Consider the following 23,952-nt stretch of genomic DNA (forward strand, 5'->3'; position numbering starts at 1 on the left):
CAGCCCATGGTGATCTCTGATGCTGCTAAATACCTCGCCTGGGTAGTTATTTTATCATAAAAAGCTAATGACCTTTAGCGCAAAATGATCAACTTAAATTGTGAATGGACTCCTGGTTTGACTTGTTTTCCTAAGAATATAATTAGCTTCATGAAAGCTAGGACTAAGTCTCATCTATTTCTGGGCAGAGCTGGACCTGCTGCTCAACTGACATCATCAGGAATCAGGTGGCTCTGCCTCTCTGTGTTGGCTTTATTCTCAGGCAGGTTATTTCTACTGGTGACAAGATGACAGATCCAGCCCAGCAACCCTAGTGGAGAGGAAGCAGCTCTTTTCTGAGACTTCCAGCAGAACATCTGGAGCTCATTCTCACTGGTTCAACAAGAGTCATGTGTTCAACTTTGAACCAATCACTGTGACCCAGAGGTTGCAGTGTTGTGATAGGCTGGAAGCTGTGCCCACCTCTATGTGTTCTGGTTTGCATGAGATGGCCCCCAGATTTATACCTGTTGGCTTTCCTAAGCAGTTTAGCATTTATCCCTGTTTCTTTATTTTTAATAAAATATTATTAACAGTGACAAAAAAAATGGGTTTGGTAGATCTCCACTTTGCACTTCTACTTTTTACCATGGACTCCTCTAGTTGTGTGAGAGAAGCATATATAGTGAACAGACTTTTGACTTTAGCCCATGGCTAAATTTAAAAGGCACCCAGTCATGATGATTCTCTAGTCCTGAGCCTTTTCTAACATAAAATAACTAACACCCCCTCAAGGACTGCAAGCAGGATGCTTGGAGAAGAGCTGCCAGGGCTTGCTAACTTTTTTGGTCTTGGGTGGTAGTGGGGTAAGTATTCCATGCTGCTGTCCCTGCTGGTCAGGTGGTTTATAGGTACCAGACAGAAGTGCTGTGGCTTGTGCCAGGCCTCCAGCTGGCAGGATCAATGAAATTATAAGTGAGGTTTAAGTGAAGTAATGTGGAGGAAGCGTGTGTATAGCACAGAGAGTAATCTGCATGATCTTGCTACTGTGGTTTTTTCAGTTATTGTGTGGTGGAATCTGCAACTATTTATTTCATTGTCAGGTAATACTTTTCTGTTTTACGATGATATTTACATTCTTTTAACAACAATGAACTTAAAGGGAATGTTTAACGAAAAGTTAGAAAATGAATTTCCATTTCTCAAGAAAGTTGATGATGAAGATTAACTTGTACCAGATATTTGTTGACATTTATCATTCACAATGGGGGCCATAATATTTCCCTGACTACATGATGACCAGAGGTACAAATCTGCTGGAGTATCAGAATCTACTTCAAATGTTAGTAGTTGTTTTAATAATATTGTGGCTAATAATGATGAATTTATGTGTGCTGTGGCCATAGGTGCTTTTGCATATACTCTGTGAAGCATGGCTCTTCATTTAGATCAAGTGACTTCTCTTCTAAACGAAACTTGCTCATCTTTTTTTCCAGGTTTTCCCGTGCAATAGAAAAAGTAATACGATAGCTGTTAATGGGTTGACTCCAATAAAAGAACTTTGCAAAGAGTTAAGTGGTGCTAACTTTATATCCATGTCCTGAGATGCTTCAAATAGAAAATTAGTTAATTTCTGTAATGGTTTGAATTTTTTACCCAAATTATTGGAAACTAAATAAATTTGGAAATTTATTTTAATGAAGGTGAATCATATGATATTATGGTGACTCTTGTTGTAAATTAAGTTCAAAAGTTCAACATTAAAAATAAAATGATTTGTCTTAACATAGTAAGACAAATACAATTTTTGGTGCCACACAATGTCAAGGTAAAACAATATTTTTACTAACTTATGAAACCATGGAGCAAATTTTTTACTCAGAATTGTTTGATTGTATACATGATTCAAAATCGCATCCAAATAAGCTGTGATATTCTACTAATGAAAATAGAGCTTTACTTGTGAAATTTTATACAATTCTTTTGTACATACACTGTTTGAGTAACTGAACAACCCAATTTTTTATAATTAAGTTAGTGTTAGATTTAAAAAACCCTCAGAATATCAGGACATACCTTTTTTCTTAGCTGCCCACTAATAATCAGTATCTACAGACAAGTGTCAACTGAAGTGTTCAACAATTTCAAACTGATTAACCATATAATGCAATTTGGAAAAATAGGACAGGCAATTTTATGAAAACATTAAAAATGATAAAACCATTAATTATTTAGAAAATAACTTTGACATTTTACTAGAGACAGATATGGTTAAGAAACTGAAGTATTCAATGTGTAAAGAATAATTATGCTGCCTGTTACTTTGAATGTTCAGAAAATCAACATAAAGAAAATTTCTCCCATTTTACTCTAATGGTCACAAATTTTCTTTTTAGAAAATATTTCTATATCTGTGACTCTAGGGGGAGGGATAAACTGGGAGATTGGGATTGACATATACACACCACCATATATAAAATAGATAACTAATAAGGGCCTATTGTGTAGCACAGGGAACTCTACTCAATAGTCTGTAATGACCTATATGGGAAAAGAATCTAAAAAAGAGTGGCTATATGTGTATGTATAAACTGATTCACTCTGTTGTACATCAGAAACTAACACAACATGGTAAATCAACTATACTTCAATAAAAATTTAAAAAATATTTACTTTTGAAAACAGTTTTTGAATAGGACAATTTTATAGATCCACCAATTGAAGAAAAGCAATTTGTTGGTCAGTAAATAAATATTTCAAAAATTATGTAATTGTCATCTTAAAAAATTTAGTCTCCAGAATGCCCCAGTTTGTGACACTGCAGAAATACAAAGGATCATGAGAAATTACTACAAGCAACTATATGCCAATAAAATGGACAACCTGGAAGAAATAGACAAATTCTTAGAAAAGCACAACCTTCCGAGACTGAACCAGGAAGAAATAGAAAATATAAACAGACCAATCACAAGTACTGAAATTGAGACTGTGATTAAAAATCTTCCAACAAACAAAAGTCCAGGACCAGATGGCTTCACAGGCAAATTCTGTCAAACATTTAGAGAAGAGCTAATACCTATCCTTCTCAAACTCTTCCAAAATATAGCAGAGGGAGGAACACTCACAAACTCATTCTACGAGGCCACCATCACCCTGATACCAAAACCAGACAAAGATGTCACAAAGAAAGAAAACTACAGGCCAATAGCACTGATGAACATAGATGCAAAAATCCTCCACAAATTACTAGCAAACAGAATCCAACAACACATTAAAAGGATCATACAACATGATCATGTGAGGTTTACCCCAGGAATGCAAGGATTCTTCAGTATACACAAATCAATCATTATGATACACCATATTAACAAATGAAGGAGAAAAACCATATGATCATCTCAATAGATGCAGAAAAAGCTTTTGATAAAATTCAACACCCGTTTATGATAAAAACCCTCCAGAAAGTAGGCACCTCAACCTAATAAAGGCCATATATGACAAACCCACAGCCAATATTGTTCTCAATGGTGAAAAACTGAAACCATTTCCACTAAGATCAGGAACAAGACAAGTTTGCCCACTCTCACCACTATTATTCAACATAGTTTTGGAAGTTTTAGCTACAGCAATCAAAGAAGAAAAAGAAATAAAAGCAATCCAAGTTGGAAAAGAAGAAGTAAAGCTGTCACTGTTTGCAGATGACATGATACTATATATAGAGAATCCTAAAGATGCTACCAGAAAACTACTACAGCTAATCAATGAATTTGGTAGCAGGATACAAAATTAATGAAACCTAGGGGCAGGACCGGAATAAAGATGCAGACGTAGAGAGTGGACTTGAGGACATGCAGAGGGGGAAGGGTAAGCTGGGACGAAGTGAGAGAGTACCATGGACATATATACACTACCAAATGTAAAATAGATAGCTAGTGGGAAGCAGCCACATAGCACAGGGAGATCAACTTGGTGCTTTGTGACCACCTAGAGGGGTGGGATAGAGAGGGTGGGAGGGAGACGCAAGAGGGAGGGGATATGGGGATACATGTATATGTATAGCTGATTCACTTTGTTATAAAGCAGTAACTAACACACCATTGTAAAGCAGTTATACTCCAATAAAGATATTAAAAAAATACCACTATAAAAAACAAACCAAAAATACCCCAGTTTGAAGGATAAATTATGTTGTCATTCTTGGGATGGGCATGATCAGTCCCACTGGAAATCCACAAGCTGAGAACAAGAGATGAGGGACTCTAAGGGAGATTAAAGATGGCTGCTGGGTAGGCAAAACCAACTGTGAATACCCACGTTCCAGATTAGGACTTAGGTTTTCTGACTACACCTTTGATGCTCCAGAAGCAAGTTTCATTTTCCATTCTCCTCTACTCTTTCAGGTTATAACATACATTCCCCTTGGCCCTTTTTTTGCCAGCTCCTTAGGGCAGCTCCAAAGAGCACAGCTTCCTTTAGTGCCCTGACAGCAGCCAAGAGGTTTCCTCCTTAAACATTTCTAAAAACTGCAACAGTCATGTCTCAGTTCATTGCAAAACAGATTCATAATGCTTAAATCACTGTTCTTAGCAACGTGAGTAAAAATGGAGCAGCGGGAGCAGCTTTCAAAAAAAGCCTCAGGAAAATGAGAAGACTCTAAAGTACTTACTGTATTGTTTAAGTAGTATATGTCACCTGCTTCTCCCATTCTCACCCTGTAGGGGTTCCCCACTTGCATAGTAAGTTGTAGCTGCCAAAGCAGAGCAGTCACTCCATTAATTATAAAGTAAGGAAAAAAGTGGATATTGATCTTAAGCAGTTCCATTCTACATATTCAGTATTAATTGAAAGTTATTCCTCTGATGACACTTAAAAGAAATCTGAGGCACTCTAGAAAATAATGTTTAAAATATTCATTCACGGTTAAGTGAACTCAGAGTTGAGCTTCTATAAGCAAGATATTTAAAAATCTAAACTGGATTTTATGTGAGTGACAGTTGATTTCCGAGATCCCTTCAGATCTCACGGTTCAACAACTTACCTGCTTATGTGCATGCCTGGGGGTGGACATAGTATATCTCTGCCAGTGCAAGGGTAACGCATTGCCCCTTACCCAGAAACTCTCCTTGTGAAAGCAACTTCTGTTCATTCACTTACTGATTTATTCAGTCACTCTTTCTGAGCACCAGGATCTTGGTGAGACAGCAATTGAGGTATAACATTATGCCAATCTGGGTATAATACACCAATCTAGGTATAGACATATACCAATCTGGATATAATATTTTGGCTAATGCTTATGTTATGCTGACATGTAATGTATTGTTCTGAATGCTTTATACATATTAACTTATTTAACCTTTAATACAGCTTATGAGGGAAGTACGATTGTCAATACCTCCGCTTTTCAGAAGAGGCAACTGAGCTATGAAGATAACCTGCCCAGGGTCACATATCTGGTAAGTAGTACAGCCAAGATTTTGACCTAGGAATCCTAGTTTTAGAGTCTCTGCTCTTAATGGCTACTCTATACCATAGCTATGCAGGTTATATTTTCTATCTGCAATAATATCCAAGATGTTCTTTGATGACTTTAAAACGGTTTGTTGAGAATTTCCATCCCCACGGTCTGGAACAAGAACTGAATACAGCCAGTGTAAGGATAATTTTATATAATGACTATGATGCAGTGGACTTTTGAGAAATACTTATTTTCAATTCCTTTTTCAAAGAATTGGTGAATACCTTTGTGCAGAAATGGCTGTCTGTGTAGGTCAGTCAGTTCTGGATCATGTTTTTTTTTTACATCTTTATTGGAGTATAATTGCTTTACATTGGTGTGTTAGTTTCTGCTTTATAACAAAGTGAATCAGTTATACATATACATATGTTCCTATATCTCTTCCCTCTTGTGTCTCCCTCCCTCCCACCCTCCCTATCCCACCCCTCCAGGCGGTCACAAAGCACCGAGCTGATCTCCCTCTGCTATGCGGCTCATGTTATTTTAATTTTTTTAATGGAATGCATGTAGATTTAGGAGTAAGAAAGACCTAGTTTGCTATCCAAGCTCCACCACTGGTTTGCTTACTAGTAAAATGAGTATATCTATGTCAACTTTGCTGGGTTGTTTTGGGAGTTAAAAGAGACTGGCATTTCTTGACTCCGGGGACATTCTATAATTTATTTTTTGCTGTAATTCAGTGCCTCACTTAGTGTCTGTTATATCACAGGTATAATAAATATTGATATAATATATATATATTATATATATTATATTATATAAATATAATATAATATATATTATAATATAATATAATAAAAATAATATAATAAATATCAATTGAGTGATGAATGAAAGTGCCTGGAACACACTGTATTTCATTGGCTCTCAGAACACTCCTTCACATTTTAACTTCTCCAAATTTGGGATATATCCCACAGTCAATGGAATATTACAGTAGATCTCAGCCAGATGGCTGCTGAGTTGTTGTTGCCTGTAAAGCTATGAACCTGGTTGTTATTCCAGGAGCATTCAAAGAGTGAATATAAGTCCTGGTTGCCATTTGAAAACCTTCCATCAATACCTTTTGGTAAAAGATGCTTCAGCATCAGAATGACAGAATGGGTATCAGTGGTTTGGAAGAATATGCCCACACACAACAGTACACCACTCTTTCAAGAAATGCTGTATCATCAATGTATTTGATGGCACAGAGGATGATCCTATATGGGAAGGAAAAATGGACATATCTACTCTGAGTCAAAAAAGGATTAGAAGAGTTGAACACTTAATGTAAGCACATTAAGTAATACTTTAGGCAATTTATCATGTCTATATATTCCATTTTGTAGTTGTATAGGAATGATGCAAGTGAGTCCATGTTGAGATGAGTCTAAAAAGAACTTTCAAATAAAATTATAAGTAATAAGGAAGTGTAGTGCTGTTTAATTGGCAGTGTTTTTTTCTTTTTTAGTGTTGTATATGTTAAGAGGTACATAACATGGTAGGTTTTACAATAATCCCATGTTAGATTCATGAATATTATAGTACAAGCTTAATAAATTTTAGCTATTAATTATTATTTTAATTTAATCATTATGTAATGGATTTGTATTGAAAACAGATCCTCTAGTATGTATAACCTGTACATGCAGCATATTAACATTTTGCCAGTCAGGAATTTTCTGTTTAACAGTTTACTACTTTCCCACGTGTCCTGTTACCAAGGAAGGGTCTGTGTGGAGTTCAATCCAGAAATATCAGGCCTTCAGATCATGCTGTGATTGTCTACAGTGGGATCCATGTGATGAATTTGTCTCCCACTTTTCTGAGATCTCAAACATGAGGAGGCCAGTGGTTTCTAACCTAGGGTCTAAGAATATTATAATATGGACATCCAAGTGGTTCAGAAAAACTATTGGACAAAGGAAACCATAAACAAAACAAAAAGACAGCTCTCAGAATGGGAGAAAATATTTGCAAATGAAGCAACCGACAAGGGATTAATCTCTAAGATATACAAACAGCTTAAGCAGCTCAATATCAAAAAACAACCCAATCAAAAAATGGACAGAAAATCTAAATAGACATTTCTCCAAAGAAGACATACAGATGGGCAGAAAGCACATGAAAGTATACTCAATATCACTAATTATTAGAGAAATGCAAATCAAAAGTACAATGAGGTATCACCTCACACCAGTCAGAATGGCCATCATCAAAAAATCTACAAACAATAAATGCTGGAGAGGGTGTGGAGAAAAGGGGACCCTCTTGCACTGTTGGTGGGAATGTAAATTGGTACAGCCACTATGGAGAACAGTATGGAGGTTCCTTAAAAAACTAAAAATAGAACTATCATATGACCTAGCCATTGCACTCCTGGGCATATACTCAGAGAAAACCATAATTGGAAAAGATACATGCACCCCAATGTTCGTTGCAGCACTACTTACAATAGCCAGGACATGGAAGCAATCTAAATGTCCATCAACAGAGGAATGGATAAAGAAGATGTGGTACATATATACAATGGAATATTACTCAGCCATAAAAGAGAATGAAATAATGCCATTTGCAGCAACATGGATGGACCCAGAGATTGTCATACTGAGTGAAGTAAGTAAGACACAGAAAGACAAATATCATAAGATATCACTTATATGTGGAATCTTAAAAAAATGGCTACAAATGAACTTATTTTCAAAACAGAAGTAGAGTCACGGATGTAAGAAACAAACTTATGGTTACCACGGGATAAGGCAGGGAAGGGATAAATTGGGAGATTGGGATTGACATATACATGCTACTATATATAAAATAAATAACTAATAAGGACCTACTGTATAACACAGGGAACTCTACTCAGTGCTCTGTAATGGCCTATGTGGGAAAAGAATCTTAAAAAAAAAAGAGTGGATATATATATATGTATAAGCGATTCACTTTGCTGTATACCTGAAACGTTGTAAATCACAACATTGTAAATCAACTATACTCCAATAAAAATTTAAATAAAAACAAAACAAAAGCTATTGGACATTTACTAACTTGGAGGCAATGAGGCCGCACTCGAAAGACTTTATTTCACTTTAAATTTGGAACAATATTTTTGCTAAGTATAGAATTCTAGATCAATACTTTTTTCTTTTACTACTTTAGAGATGTTGCCCCAATGTCTTCTCACTTGCATTGTTTCCAGTGAGAAGTATGCTCTAGTTATTGTCTTTGTTCTTTTGTATGTAATATGTCTCTTTTCCCCTTTGGCTGCTTTTAAGATTTTAAAGTCCTCATCTATTAAGTCTACCATCTGTGTCATTTCTGGGTCTGTCTCTGTCGATTAATTTTCTTCCTCATTGTGGGTTATACATTTCTGCTTCTTTGCATGCCTAGTAATTTTTTTAAATAAATATTTATTTTTTTTAGAGCAGCTTAGGTTTACAATAAAATTGGGAGAAAGGAACAGAGATTTCTCATATAACCTTGCCTCCCACAAGTGCATAGCTTCCCCATAATCAACATCACTCAATAGAATGGTGCATTTTTTCACCAAGGATAAACCTACATTGAAAATTATCATCACCCAAAGTCCATAGTTTACCTAAGGGTTCACTCTTGGTGTTCATTCTATAGCTTTGGACAAATATATAATGGCATGTATCTACCATTATAATATCACACAGAGTATTTTCACTGCTCTGAAAATCCTCCGTGCTCTGCCTGTTCATCTCTCTCCCTTCCCTACCTCCCACCCCCAGCAACCACTGATCTTTTACTGTTTTGCCTTATCCAGAATGTGACATAGTTGGAACCATACAGTGTGTAGCCCTATAAGATTGGCTTTTTTCACTTAATAATATGCATTTAAGATTCCTTAATGGCTTGATAGCTCATTACTTTTGAATGCTTAATAGTATTGCATTGCATTGTCTGGATGTACAACAGTTCATTTATTCATTCACCTATTGAAGGACATCTTGGTTGCTTCCAAGGCTTGGTGATTATGATTAAAGCTGCCATAAACATCCATGTGCAGGGTTTTGTGTAGACATAAGTTTTTAACTCCTTTGGGTAAATACCAAGGAGGGTGATTCCTTGATCATACCATGAGAGTATGTTTAGTTGTGTGAAAGACTACCCAACTGTCTTCCAAAGTGGCTGTACCACGCTGCATTCTCACCAGCAGTGAATGAGAGTTCCTGCTGCTCCACATCCTCCCCATCATTTGGTGTTGTCAGTATTTCAGATTTTGGCCATCCTAATAGGTTTGTAGTGGTATCTCATTGTTGCTTTAATTTACATTTCCTTGACGACATATGATATGGAGCATCGTCTCATATGCTTATTTGACATCTGTGTGTCTTCTTTGATGAGGTGGCTGTTGAAATCTTTGTCCCATTTTATAGTTGTTTTTTTTTTATTGTTAAGAGTTCTTTGTATATTTTGGATAACAGTCCTTTATCAGATGTGTCTTTTGCAAATATTTTCTCCCACTCTGTGGCTTTTCTTCTAATTTTCTTGGTAATGTCTTTCACAGAGCAGAAGTTTTTAATTTTAATAAAGTCTAGCTATCAATTATTTCTTTCATGGATTGTGTCTTTGATGTATCTCAAAAGGTATCATCATACCCAAGGTCATCTAGGTTGCATTTAGATCTGTGATCCATTCATGCCTGGTAATTTTTGATTGCATGCCAGACATGGTTAATTTTACCTTTTTAGATGCTAATAGTAATATCTGTAGTCCTGTAAACGTTCTTGAGCTTTGTTACGAGATGCAGTTATGTGGAAACAGTTTGATCTTTTCAAAGATTATATGTAAACCTTGTTAGGTAGGACTAGAGGAGACGTTAGATCTTACTACTGAGGTAGTATCTTTCTAACCACTCTAGCTGATGCTCCATGACGGGCAGGACTGTGGAAACAAACTATTCTTGGCTCTTTCTGAGTCCTGGTAATGATCCCTGTGCTCCTTTAGAGCATTTATCCTCCCAGCTTCAGGTTTCCTCAAAAGTATCAATAATCAGTTGAAGATTTCATGAAGAGCTTGCATAGATCTTCAGAGCTCTCTTTCTCTGTCTCTATCTCTCTTTGCCTCTGTCTGTCTTTCTGTCTCTCTCTCTTCTTCCTCTCTCTCTCCTCCCTCTCTCTCTCTTTGTGTATGTGAAGTTCTCTACTTTCTGGTACTCTGTCCTGCAAGATCTAGCTTTCTTGGCCTCCCTGGACTGCCAGATTTATCAACTCAAATCAGAGATACTGCCAGGCTTCTCCTATCTTTCCCCTTCCTACACTGCAGCCTGGAAATTCTCTCCAAGGGGTAAGCTGGGGCACTTAAAGGGCTTGTTTATCCTTTTCCATGGATTACTGTTCTGTGCTGCCTGATGTCCAAGAAAACTGTAATTTCATATCTGTTGTCCATTTGTTTTAGTTCAGGGCTTTGGAGTTAGATAAGCCTGGGCTTGATCCCTGGTCATAGTGCTTATTATCAGTATAACAGTGGATTATTTATAATTATCCTCATTGACCGTGTTTCCTCACCTGCAAAATGGGAATGATAACACCTCCTTTGGAGAGTTATTGAGGGGATTAATGAGATAATAATGTATGTAAAACACAAAAAATAGCTCATATGAATTAAGCAGTTATGTGTTAGGCTTTTTATAGGTATCAAACAATTTAATCCTATAACAATGTCATGACGTAGATACTATCATTTTACAGAGAAGGAAACAGGGAGTTTGTATAATCAGAGCCAACTTTCAAACCCAGGCCATCTCGCTCCAGAGCCTGTGTTCTCAAACACCACCCTCTACTGCCACTCTAGTCATATAGCAATTACTTAAGAAATGATAACTGTTATTATCATTCAGGGCCTGGAGTATCCAATTTTTATTTGAAATTACAGCATGTTAAGAAACCCTGATTGGTGTAGTGATGAATAAAAATGTATAAAAAGAAATATTACTTACATAAAGCTTGGAAATTGAGATATTTCAAAATAAGAAATCCACTGGGGGATACTTCCTCTCCATTTATGCTGTCCCAATCTTAGTATGGGTCTGGGCTATGATAAGCTCATGTGGTTATTTAAATTAAAATTAATTAAAATTAAATTCAGTTCCTCAATGGAAATAGTTACATCTCAAGAGCTCAGTAGCCCCATGTGTCTACCGGTCATCACATTACAAGGCATTTCCATTATCACAGAAAGTTCTCTCGGACAGCACTAGTCTAGGTTTTTATAGTTTCTCACTCATACTGCCATCTCCTAAGTGATGTCCAGGTTCTTAGTATGCCTTCCTAGTTCATTCAGTAACTATTTATTGGGCATCTCCTATGTGTGAGATATTGGGGGATGCAATGATGAACAGAATCAGACATGGGCCACCTCCCAATTCTTACAGGCGTCCTCCAGCCTCGACAATCTCCTACAGGTCATCTTCTGTTGGCTTCCCAAGGCATCTGTTTTAGAATATAAGTCTGAGTGTGTCTCTCTTCTCCTTGGAACATTCTAGAAGAACCTCTTTCCCCACAAAATAACCTCATTGCTCCTTAGCATGGAGCAAGGTCCTCTAAGATCTGGCTTCTGCCTTCTCCAGCCCTCAGCCTTCACTAGTCGAGGGGTTCATGGATTACCTGCTGCCAGGGGCCCTCCTGGGTGCTGTGACTCCTGGCACCAGCGTTTCAGACTATGCTAAGCTCTGTGGGTGCAAAGCCAAATAAGACCAGTCCCTGCCTTCTAAAGAGTCCACTGAGCCACAACATATAATATATAATGTGACACACAAGGTAATGGAAGGAACATAAAGCAGGGGAGTTGAGAGATGTTGTTTAGATAGGGGCAGTGGCTCATGGAAGACTTCTGTCTAAACACAGTGTTTGTCACATAGTAGACTTTCCATAGATAGTTGTGGAAAAAATAAGTGCACGACAATAATAGCCAACAGGTATTGAGCACACATTATGTGTCCAGCCTTGTGGTAAGTGGCTTTACATGCATTTTATCACCTGTTCTGCATAACCATTTGTGAGTTATGTATACTGATACCATTTTACAGGTGAGGAGACTGAGGCTTAAGTCCTTTGCCCACAGTCACCCTAGCTAGTAAGTGCTGGAGCAGCGTATCAATCTAGGATGGTCTGACTTTAAAGTTTGGCCTTCTCATCACCGTGCCAAACTCTTGCCCATTATGAATGCAGTAGGGTTTCGTAGAATGAGTAGGAGTGTCTCATCTGGACAGCCAGGGTGATGGGCATTGAAGGTGGAGGGAAAAGCAAAGATAGTCTAAAGGTGAGGCTCAGAGAGGTTAACTAATTTGCTCAAGGTCACACAGTGGGGATTGAGAGTTTGAACATATTTCAGAGAACTCATTAAATGTCAAGGCTGGAGATGATGAAATGAAAAATGGAAGAAGTTTTTCTTTTTTTAAACCCCTTTTACTCTCCCACTTGCTATGTAAAAATGAAGGGACTATTGATTGGTCAGGCCGAATGTGCAGTTAGTAATAAGATTCCCTCTGAAAATCCTTTAAAGTCTCCATAATTAATTTTATTTGGGAGGTGCGACAAACCATGCACGTGAAAAGAGTTAAAATTATTAACAGGCTTGCACGGGGTCCATTGCCTGAGGCCGCCTGGCCCGATGCAGGGCACTGGGATTCACATCCACATACTGCATCTCCATCGCCCTTGGAATCATTCTCTGAATCAATTATTGATCACACCTGGGGTTCAAGCAGCCATCTCTTGCTCAGCCACAGCAGCTCAGCTCTGCTGTGGCTTCTGCCCCTGTTCTTGCCCTGCTGGGTAGAGCCAAGAGCAGGGGGTATGGAGGGGAGGGCAGAAGCCCTTCAAGTCAGGCTCAGAACCCTCTACCCCATTCTCCTATGTTGCTTCTCTGAGTATATCCAGTGGAAACATATGTGATCGCAGGAAATCTAGCTACCGAGAAGCCTCTTATTGCACGACAGGATAACCTGGTTTAGAAATGATGCATTAAATTCAAGAAAAGGCAAAACTAATTTATGCTGATAATGTATCTGGGTGGGTGGGATGTTGGCTGGGAAAAGGACATGGGGAATTTTCTGGGGAGATTGAAATGTCTGCTTTGATCCTGATGGCCTCCTAGTACAGCTAAAGTTTGTGCGTTTTATTGTATGTGAATTATACCTTTAAAAAGAAAGAAATGAACTGTGTTTTATAACCTGTCTTGTTTTCTTCCAGTATAGAAAGGTAAATAATAATAATAATAAATAGTGGCTAGCTCTGAATGCATACTTTATGCTGGGCATTGTTCCAAGAGTTTGTTAATTTAAAAATTATTAAGACTTTATTTTATAAGAGCAGTTTTAGGTTCACAGCAAAATTGAAGTGAAGGTATAGAGATTTCACATATACTCCCTGCTCCCCTCCCCTCCAATGCTCCCCCATTATCAACGTCCCCCACCAAAGTGGTACTTTTGTTACAATTGATAAACCTACAATGACACATCATAATCATCCAAAGTCCATAGTTTACAGTGGGGTTCATTCTTGGTGTTGTACATTCTGTGGGTTTGGGCAAATGTATAATGACACGTACCCATCATTATGGTATCCGCTTTTTTGTTTTTTTTTTTTACTGCCCTAAGAACTTCTGTTCTCTGCCTATTCATTCCCCCTCTTCCAATTCCAAGCATTTAAAAATCTGTCTAATCCTCAAAACAGTTCTGTGTGGTGAGTTTATTATTAAACCCATTTTACTGATATCAAGTCACAGAGAGGTTAAATAATAATCTTGCCTAAGGTCATACAGTGACAGAGCCAGGGCAGGGACCCTCCCCTGCTGTTGACCATTATGCTTCCTGTGACCCTGCTAACCCAGGATTGTGTGCCTCGTTGACTTACTGTCCCAGGGGACAATTAGCAACACCGTGTCCTCCAACACCAGGTAGTAAAGCTGGGGCTGGCTGGGGAGAGGGTGATGTTCAGGGTGGAGACGAGAACTCCACCCCCGGGAGAGTTGATCTGAGTGATAGAGAGGTGAGGATTATGTGCTCTATCCCCCAAACAGCACACAGTTGGCAGGACCTCCAGCAGAGGGACTGCATGGATGCCAGGGTACCGGACATCTGCAAGCAGCCTGGACCCAGTCAGGGCAAAGGTCCCAGACTTGAGTCTAGTGCTGAGAGACTAAGTGCTATGGGCTGTAGAGCTGTCACCTCCCGTCACACCACGCTGGCCTGAATATTGAGCATCTCAGGGGCCTCCACGAGGAGCTGAGGACCTGAGGCATCTCCCCGGGGTTTCCTGCTAAAGCCCTAGGACCCTCATTTGTCCAAGTGAGGGTAAGCCTGCCACCCAAAGGCTGGGATTAGGATTCCCATCAATGCTGAGATATAAAATAAGAAACATATTTTATCTGAGTGCCCCAGAAAAAATCATACAGGTTACATGGTTTTGCAAAGCTTTTTTTTTTTTTTGAGGTACACGGGCCTCTCACTGCTGCGGCCTCTCCCATTGTGGAGCACAGGCTCCAGACGCGCAGGCTCAGCGGCCATGGCTCACGGGCCTAGCCGCTCCGCGGCATGTGGGATTTTCCTGGACTGGGGCACGAACCCGTGTCCCCTGCATTGGCAGGCGGACTCTCAACCACTGCACCACCAGGGAAGCGCTGCAAAGCATTTTAACAAATGCCATCATTTAATCTTAACAGCAACCCTGCAAGAGAAGGATTATCATTCTCATTTGACAGATGTGGAGAGAACAAAAGCTTAAAGAGGTGGACACTGGCTGAGGCAACGTTGAAATCCAGGAGCCTAACTGCAAATCCATTGCTTGCTTTCTGATACCACGGTGTCAAGGGCATCCTTTGAGGAGACAAAAGAATTGCCCAAAAGTGTCCCATGGGAAATCATCTCGCTACAGTGCTAAATCTAAGGGAGGCTGTCGCAAAGCTCTTATAATAGAAAGGCTCAGGAACCAAGTTAAGATGCTTGAATCACATGGTTTAGTGTAGGAATTTAAAACACACAGTGCAAAGCGAGAGGAACAGGGTGGGTATTTGATGTGTTTAGGACAGGTAGCAAGTAGGGGAGAAGGACCACATTGCCCAGCAGAGCCCCCATGTCCCATCTCTGCCTGCTTCCTCAGCCTTCCCTGCTGATGGAATGGTTACAAGGAGCAAAGTTGAGGCTGAAGAGGAAGCTTGACAAATGAAAGGGGCCTGGGACCAACACAGTGTATTTGTTCTATTGGAGGGATGCAGGAGCAATTACGCCTGGTTCAAAGTTGCAGCTCACCAGTTACCCTGATAAGCGGCTATGGCTTTCATTTGGCAGACGATTCTTGGGGCCCGAATGGGAGTCACCAATGGGTGGCTGATTTCAGACACCATAAATGTTGAGTGCCTCGTGTATATTGAATATATTATGAGTATTTGAAACCTCAGGTGCCTCGTGTATATTTAGTGAGTCACAAATATTTGATGCCTCTTGGTCTTTCATCCCTTTCTGTGTTCAGCACACACATGCTCTCCTTACTTTATCTATGCTAATATCTCGCTATGTAACTTATTTATAGATACTTAACGCATCTAATGAATTCTGCTTGTGTCTCACAAACTATTAGCTTGGCCATGAAGTTCGTTCGGATGTTTTCCCGTAACAGGTTACGGAAGAACCCGCACGAACTTCTTGGCCAGCCCAATATTTGCTTCTATGCTTAGTTTCGTTTATTTCCCTTGTTTGTGTTTCTGATTTTACGTAGCAGAATTGAATATCTTAAATAATACAGCAAACACATTACAAATGTGCAGGGGAGTGGGTGCAAGAATCTTTGTGGGGACTGGAAAGTAGGAGCCTTTTGGACTAATGGTTACTCAGAGGCAGTCAGATGCAAGGAATGTCTGTGAGTTTTGGAGTTAGACCTGGACTTGAGCCCAGCTCCATCACTGCTTGGGGCACATTGTTAACCTTGCTGACCCTGTTTCCTCATGTGAAGAGGGTATAAGTACACCTACCTCCCAGTGTTGTTTGAAGATTTAATAAGATAATGTATTAAGCATTAGCACAAGCCTTGCAAATGCTCTATAACTGTAGTTTTAGATTCTGATAAAGGATTCACCTCTTTTCTGTGCCTTTAAAAAAAATTGAGAGATAATTGACATTTAACATTAGTTTCAGGTGTACAACATAATGATTCAATATTTGTGTATATTGAGAAATGATCACCACGATAAATCTAGTTAACATTTGTCATCATATGTAGTTACAGTTATTTTTCTTGTGCTGAGAACTTTTAAGATTTACTCTCAACTTTCAAATGTGCAATACGGTAGTTTTTTTTTTTTTTTTTTTTTTTTTAACATCTTTATTGGCGTATAATTGCTTTACAATGGTGTGTTAGTTTCTGCTTTATAACAAAGTGAATCAGTTATACATATACACATATCTCCATATCTCTTCCCTCTTGCGTCTCCCTCCCTCCCACCCTCCCTATCCCAGCCCTCTAGACGGTCACAAAGCACGGAGCTGATCTCCCTGTGCTATGCGGCTGCTTCCCACTAGCTATTTTATATTTGGTAGTGTATATATGCATGACTTAGTTATTTTATAACTGGAAGTTTGTATCTTTAACCCCCTTCACCCATTTTGCCTACCCCCTATCCGCAAGCTCTGGCAACCACCAATATCTTCTCTGTATCTATATGAGTTTGCTTGTTTTAATTTTTTTAGCTTCCACATATAAGTGGGATCATATGGTATTTGTCTTTCTCTGTCTGACTTACCTCACTTAGCATAATGCCTTCAAGGTCTACCTATGTTGTTGCAAATGGCAAGATTTCCTTTTTTCCTAATATTCCACTATCTATCTATCTACCACATTTTCTTTATCCATTGATCCACTGATGGACACTTAGGTTGCTTCCATGTCTTGGCTATTGTATATAATTCTGCAGTGAACATGGGCGTGCATATATCTTTTCCAGTTAGTGTTTTCATTTCCTTCAGATAAATATCCAGAAGTGGAATTGCTGTAATCATATGGTAGTTCTATTTTTAATTTTTGGAGAAACCTCCATACTGTTTTTCATAGTGGATGCACCAATTTACACTTCCACCAACAGGGCAAAAGGGTTTCCTTTTCTCCATATCTTTACCAACGCTCATATTTCTTTTTGCTAATGCCCATTCTAGCAGGTGTGAGGTGATATTTCATTGTGGTTTTGATTTGCATTTCCCTGGTGATAAGTGATGTTGAGCACCTTTTCATGTACCTGCTGGCAATTTGGATATCTTCTTTGAACAAATAACTATTCAGATCTTCTGCCCAGTTTTAAAAAGAATTGTTTCTTTTTTTTGCTGTTGAATTGTGTGAGTTTTTAAAAAAAAATATATTTGGGATATTAATCCCTTATCGGATATGTGATTTGCAAATCTTTTCTCCCATTCAGTAGGTTGCCTTTTCATTTTGTTGATGGTTTTCTTTGCTGTGCAGAAGCTTCCTATGTCTTATTAACCCCACTTCTAACTCTCTTGAAGAGCAAGGTTTTAGTTACCCAAGGTTACTTTTCCAACCAGAGACTATGACAGAGAGGTATTTATATTTGTTGAACCCAGAGCAGCCATTCTAGGTGCTGTGTGCCTACTGTGTTGCTATGGTCCCACTGGGGAGGGATGCACTGGTGTTGTGTGGACACAAGTTACATAGTCAGGAGCAGGCGAGCTCTGAGTTGAAATTTGTAGGCTGAGCAGGCATTGGCTGATTAAAATTGGGAGGTAGGAGGTAGGATGTCCTCCTTTAGGCAGATGGAGTGGCAGTGGTAAGGACTGAAGTCAAGCCTAACGCATGGTAAAAACCTGCAGGTGCCTCCCACGAGGGGCATAATTGACAAGTGACTTCTTGCCTCACATGGGCCAGTCCTGAACTATGGAAGGTCCAAAGATGGAGGTAGAGTTGAAAAAATTATATGTGCCTTTATTCAAGTCTAAGGAGTAGGAACTGCAGTGAAATTAGGAAAATTGATGAAGAGGAGGAGTGAGAAGTGTTCGTGATTATGGAGATTTCATGTCTTTAAATGTGTGAGATGGTTCTAGCCTCCAATGAATACTACCCAATGTAATGGGTCTAATTTTATGTCAGGAGGGTGGTAGGAATAGAAGATCTGAGATGTCTCTTCCAGGATTCTTAGTTAACATGCATGAGGCTGAAGGGACAAGGTACCTATTCAAACCTGGCAATGGTGGAATTAAAAGGCAGCTTCATTTTTTCTCCCCCAAGGGAAAGTAGAAAGATGGAAGACTTAGCATCACTCAAGTTCATTCTGATTTCTTCCTGTTGGAACGTATCTCCTGTTCAGTTGCAATAGAAAGTGGCCTTGAGCGATGGAGTGGAGGTTAGTTTAATGTTTATGTTAATGTAAATAGAACTTTAAAAAATTCTTCCAGGAAGCAGCACTCAGACAAACTCTCTGACAGGTCTGAGATTTTATTGTATTAAGTGTTTCTTCCTGGGAAAGACACAAGTGACTCTGGTCACCTCTTACCCTAACACAAGCTTTCTTCAGGAAGGGACACACGAAACTTCATTAGGGAAAGCAGAAGGCCCATTACGAATCACTTTAAAATAGCTTTTATTTGGTTGGCCATTTGTTAATTTAATAAAGATTGCATACGCCCAGTGGCTGATACTCAGAAATCTGAGATGTCAGTTCCTGAAGGGCTCACTGGAGTAGCTTAAAAGAAAGCTAAATATGCATATTCCAAGTTTTAGAGAGGGAGGTGTGTCTGGCTCATGTTCAGAAGGAAAAGGCCATGAGGACCAAGAGAACAGTGGACCAAAGACACTGTCGGGGGTTGGAGTCCTGACTTTGACATCTTCAGGTTATGTGACCTCTCTGGGTGACTGTACCTCTCTTGAGTCTTAGCTACCTTATCTGTAGAATGGATATAATAATATCTTCCTTCTAGAACAGTGAGCATTGAATGAGATGAGGCATATAAAATGCTTAACTTTATGTTTGCAACACTAAGTCTTTGCCTTCAAGTGAGTTGGCACCAAAAGAGGAAAGTGAGGGTGTTCTGGGACCCAGTGCACAGGATGGAGAGCCTTGCTAAGGTGGATGACTGTGGCCAGATGCCTGCAGCCATGAGCACTGTTCCTGATGCAGGAGTTGGTGGAGGGGCTTGCTGAAGAGGCATGGGCAGAGTGGGAGGGGCCACACCTGGCTAAGGCTCTTCTGCCTTACGAGGAGCAATTTTAGGCAAGAAAGAAAGTCCAGTCAGGCATGTTGGTGAAACGCAGCACCTAAGAGGTCAAGGAAAAAGTTCAAGTGCTCTTTGGTGGCAGGGAGAGAGATGGAGCCAAGAGTTGACCGGGAGACTGTGCTCAGCTGCAGCATCTCCAGGACAGCTGGAGCTTCAGAGGTGTTGACCAGAGGCCATGGTATCCCTTGATGTGGTCGATGTAGTGTTCAGTTTCAGAGTCATGATGGTGGGGGGGATGTGCCTCTAGGAGTGAGGGTGGGGGTTCAGGCAATGTGTGATCCCCATGGCCAGGTGGATATGGCCAGGGGAGAAGATAGTGTTAGGGGAAGGAAGGTTAGGACCCTCTGATGGAAGCTAACTCCTGCTTAAAATGAGTGAAATTACAAGTGAACTGCTGAGTCAGTCAGAAAATGCAAGAGATGGTAAAATTTATACTCTAGAAACTATAGATAATAGAACAATCTAAGAAATGCTTTCAAATGAGTACATTTATAAACTTCAACGAGATAAAGGAAGGGATAGAAACTGGTAGGAAAGAACAGGGCCTCATGGCAAAAGAACAGGTGAACCTGAGGAAGAACCAAATAGAGATTAAAGAAACAAATATGCAGTCATTGAAATGACAAAAAGGACTCATTAAAAGGTAGACGAAAATATTCGAAGGGATAAGTAATGAAGTGGAAGATAGAGCTAAGTAAATGAGCAAAATGAAGCACAGATATGAAAGAGAAATTATTAGAAAAGGAAGATAGATCAAAATGATTAAAAATATATTTAATAAGAGTGTCAGAAAATTAGACTGGAGATACCGGAGAAGAGGTCCCTCCTCATGGCAAAATGATGGAGAATTTTTCAGTTTCAGAGAAATCTGTAAGGTCTTAATGGAATCCTTAGAGTTTTAAAAAATATAAATGAAGCAAATTAATTTATAGCTGTATCTTAGAAAACCAGAACACGAAAGAGAAAGAAAAATATTAAATTTTGTAAAAGAAAGAGAAATTTATTAAAAATGCATGCTTATAGAAAATTTGAAATATAAAGTAAAGAAAAGCATCCTGCGTAATTCAGTTACAGTCAACTACTGTATTTTGGGTGTACTTCTTTCAAGACTTTTTTTTCCCTGTGAATATCTCTTTTTAAGAAAGTTTAACTCTTCAAATACATATGATTTTATGTCCTGCTTTTTCATTTAACCTATCACGAATTACCCATTATTATTTTTTAAAACAATTTTTAACATCCAGAAGTCTCAAGCCTACAGAAATGTTGTCGCAAGTACAGGAAAAAGAGCCTCCCGTCCCCCGAGCCCTTGAGAGACAGTTGCCACTGATGCTCTATCACCTCCAAGTACCTTAGCGTTTATTTCCTACAAATAAGGACATCTTCTCATATAACTACACTACAGTGATGAAAGGTAGAGAATTAATATTAATGTATTGCACTTAATCCTCAGACCCCACTTGAGTTTTGTGGATACAAATGGATCCAGCTAGTTCAGAATCACACACTGCATTTAGTTGTCGGTCTGGAACAGTTCTTCCATCTTTTCTGGACTTGATGACCTCCACACTTTTAAAGATTAAAGGTCACTTATTTTACATGATGCCCCTCAGTTTGGCTTTTTGCTATTTCCTTATGGCTAGATTCAGGTTATAATTTTTTGGCAGGAATATCACAAAAGTGATGCTATGTTGTCATTGCACCCTAGCAAGTGGCATAGAATTTCAGTTTGCTCCAGAATTGATGATACTCACCTTGACCACTTGATTAATGTGCTGTTGGTCAGGCTTCTTCATGGTAACGTTACTCCTTTTCCTTTTGTAATTAATAAGCATTTGATGGGGAGGTATTTTCAAACTATGTAAATATCCCATTCCTCACCAAACTTTCCTCTCTCAGTCTCTAATTCTCCTTATCTACTTATATCAGAGGGACTCATTGTTTCTTGTTTTATTTAGTGGGTATAATCTACAACTATCTTTTTTTTTAATGCTAAAATTTCACAGATTTAACCAGTGGCATCTCTTCAAACTGGCTCCTGTGTCCTTCGACATGTTCACATCATTGTTGGAGCATTTCCTGATTCATATTGTACTTTTCTTCCTCCAGTCCTGGAATCAACCACTTCTTCAAGCACCTCTGATGCCTCTTACTAAAAAAAATGACATTTAGAAACCTAGATCTGGACACTAAGTGTTCTCATTGTTTTTAGGATATTGCTGTTTCTGGGCATGCTCAGTGGACAAAGCAAGGTGACATATGTATACATACATACACATACTCTCTCATATATTCACATTTACATCTATATCTGTCTATCTATCTATGTATCTATCTGTTGGAAACCATGCGTTCACACCAATGCCTTCACTTCCAAACCAACTATACAAAGTTCATTCTTATTTTCTCCCTTACTGCCACAGAAGGAACTTACACATATTAAAATGGAGAAAACAAGAATGAACTTTGTATTGTTGGGATAATAACATATTATCCCTAATATATTTACTTATTCAATCAGTTACCCAGTACGTAACCAATCTCCATTGCAGTAGCTGCCCCTTCCCTGTGCAGATGCCTTCCTTGCCCCACAAGAGCTCACACTCCTGCCTAGGCTGCTGCCTCTACTCTCTCCAGCCCCACGTGGAAGTCCTCCTCGCCCAGCCTGGGTTCAGACACCCTGTGATGTGCTGCCCTCGCCTATGGACTGTCTCTTTCCCAGATTATGATTATTTTTATTACTGTAACTTTTTTCATTATGATAAAATATACGTAACTTAAAACTTAGCATTTTAACCATTTTAAAGTATATAATTCAGTGGCATTAAGTACATTTGCATTGAAGTACAGACATTACAACGATCCAGCTCCAGGACTGAAGCTATCCATCATCCCAAACTGAAACTCTGTACCCATTAAGCAATAACTCCCCAGTCCCCGGCAACCACCATTCTACTTTCTGTCTCTATCCGTTTGACTATTCTAGATACCTCATATAAGTGGAATCAGACAATATTTCTCCTTTTGTGTCTGGATCATTTCATTTAGCATATTTGCAAGGTTCATCCATGTTGTAACATGTATCAGACTTTATTAACTTTTAAGGAATAGTACTCTAATATATATATGTGTATATATACATATACATCTGTCTCTATACATATACACATATATAAGTATCTCTCTATATATATTACATATATATGTATATAATTTTGTTTATCCATTCATCTATTGATGGATGTTTGGATTGCTTCCTTTTGTGGCTATTGTGAATAATGCTGCTGTGATCATTGGTGTACATATCTTTTTGAGTCCTTAGTTTCAGTTCTCTTGGGTTTATACCAAGAGGTGAAATTGCTGGATGATATCGTATTTCTATTTTAAATTTTTTGAGGACGCTGTGGATGCACTGTTTTAAATTCCCACCAGCAATGCACAAGAATTCCAGTTTCTCCACATCCTAGCCAATACTTGTTATTTTCTGTGAGATTATTTATCTATCTTTTGATAATAGTCATTGTAATGGGTAAAGTGATATCTAATTTTTGTTTTAATTTGCATTTCCCCAATGATTAGTGGTGTTGAGCATCTTTTCACATGATTATTGGACATTTGTGTTTCGTCTTTTGGAAAAATGTCTACTCAAGTTCTTTGCCCATTTCCTTAATGGGTTTTTTGTTGTTCTTGCTGAATTGTAGGAGCTCCCTATGTATTCTGGATATTAATCCCTTAGCAGGTTTATTTATTATTTATTTTCTTTTCCCTCCCTTCCATTCAATAATTATTTATTGATTAATGCTAATATAAAAGAAATGGTACTGGATATTACAGAAACCTGAGACACATCCATAAGAATCAAAGGAATAATATAAAGTGGAAGTAAATTATAAAATGTGCCCAATAATTTAAAAAAATCAATTATGTTATTTCAACCTTTGCCATTTGATCTTCCCTCACCCATTTTCTTCTCCATTTTTTCTTTTTTTTTTTAACATCTTTATTGGAGTATAATTGCTTTACAATGGTGTGTTAGTTTCTACTTTATAAAAAAGTGAATCAGTTATACATATACGTATGTCCCCATATCTCTTCCCTCTTGTGTCTCCCTCCCTCCCACCCTCCCTATCCCACCCGTCTAGGTGGTCACAAAGTACCAAGCTGATCTCCCTGTGCTATGTGGCTGCTTCCCACTAGCTATCTATTTTACAGTTGGTAGTGTATATATGTC

The 23,952-nt window shown here is 38.7% G+C and overlaps 1 long non-coding RNA gene across 1 annotated transcript in view; it reads left to right on the forward strand.

Moving 5' to 3' along the window:
• LOC132519416 (uncharacterized) overlaps positions 1-23,952 on the forward strand; it is a 161,689-nt gene that overhangs the window by 29,362 nt on the left and 108,375 nt on the right. Inside the window, exon 3 of the long non-coding RNA XR_009540159.1 lies at positions 5,347-5,435. This is a non-coding gene — a long non-coding RNA (uncharacterized LOC132519416). The remainder of the gene's footprint in view (positions 1-5,346; positions 5,436-23,952) is intronic.

This window comes from Lagenorhynchus albirostris, chromosome 4 (assembly GCF_949774975.1).
Source record: "Lagenorhynchus albirostris chromosome 4, mLagAlb1.1, whole genome shotgun sequence".
Taxonomy (NCBI): Eukaryota; Metazoa; Chordata; class Mammalia; order Artiodactyla; family Delphinidae; genus Lagenorhynchus; species Lagenorhynchus albirostris.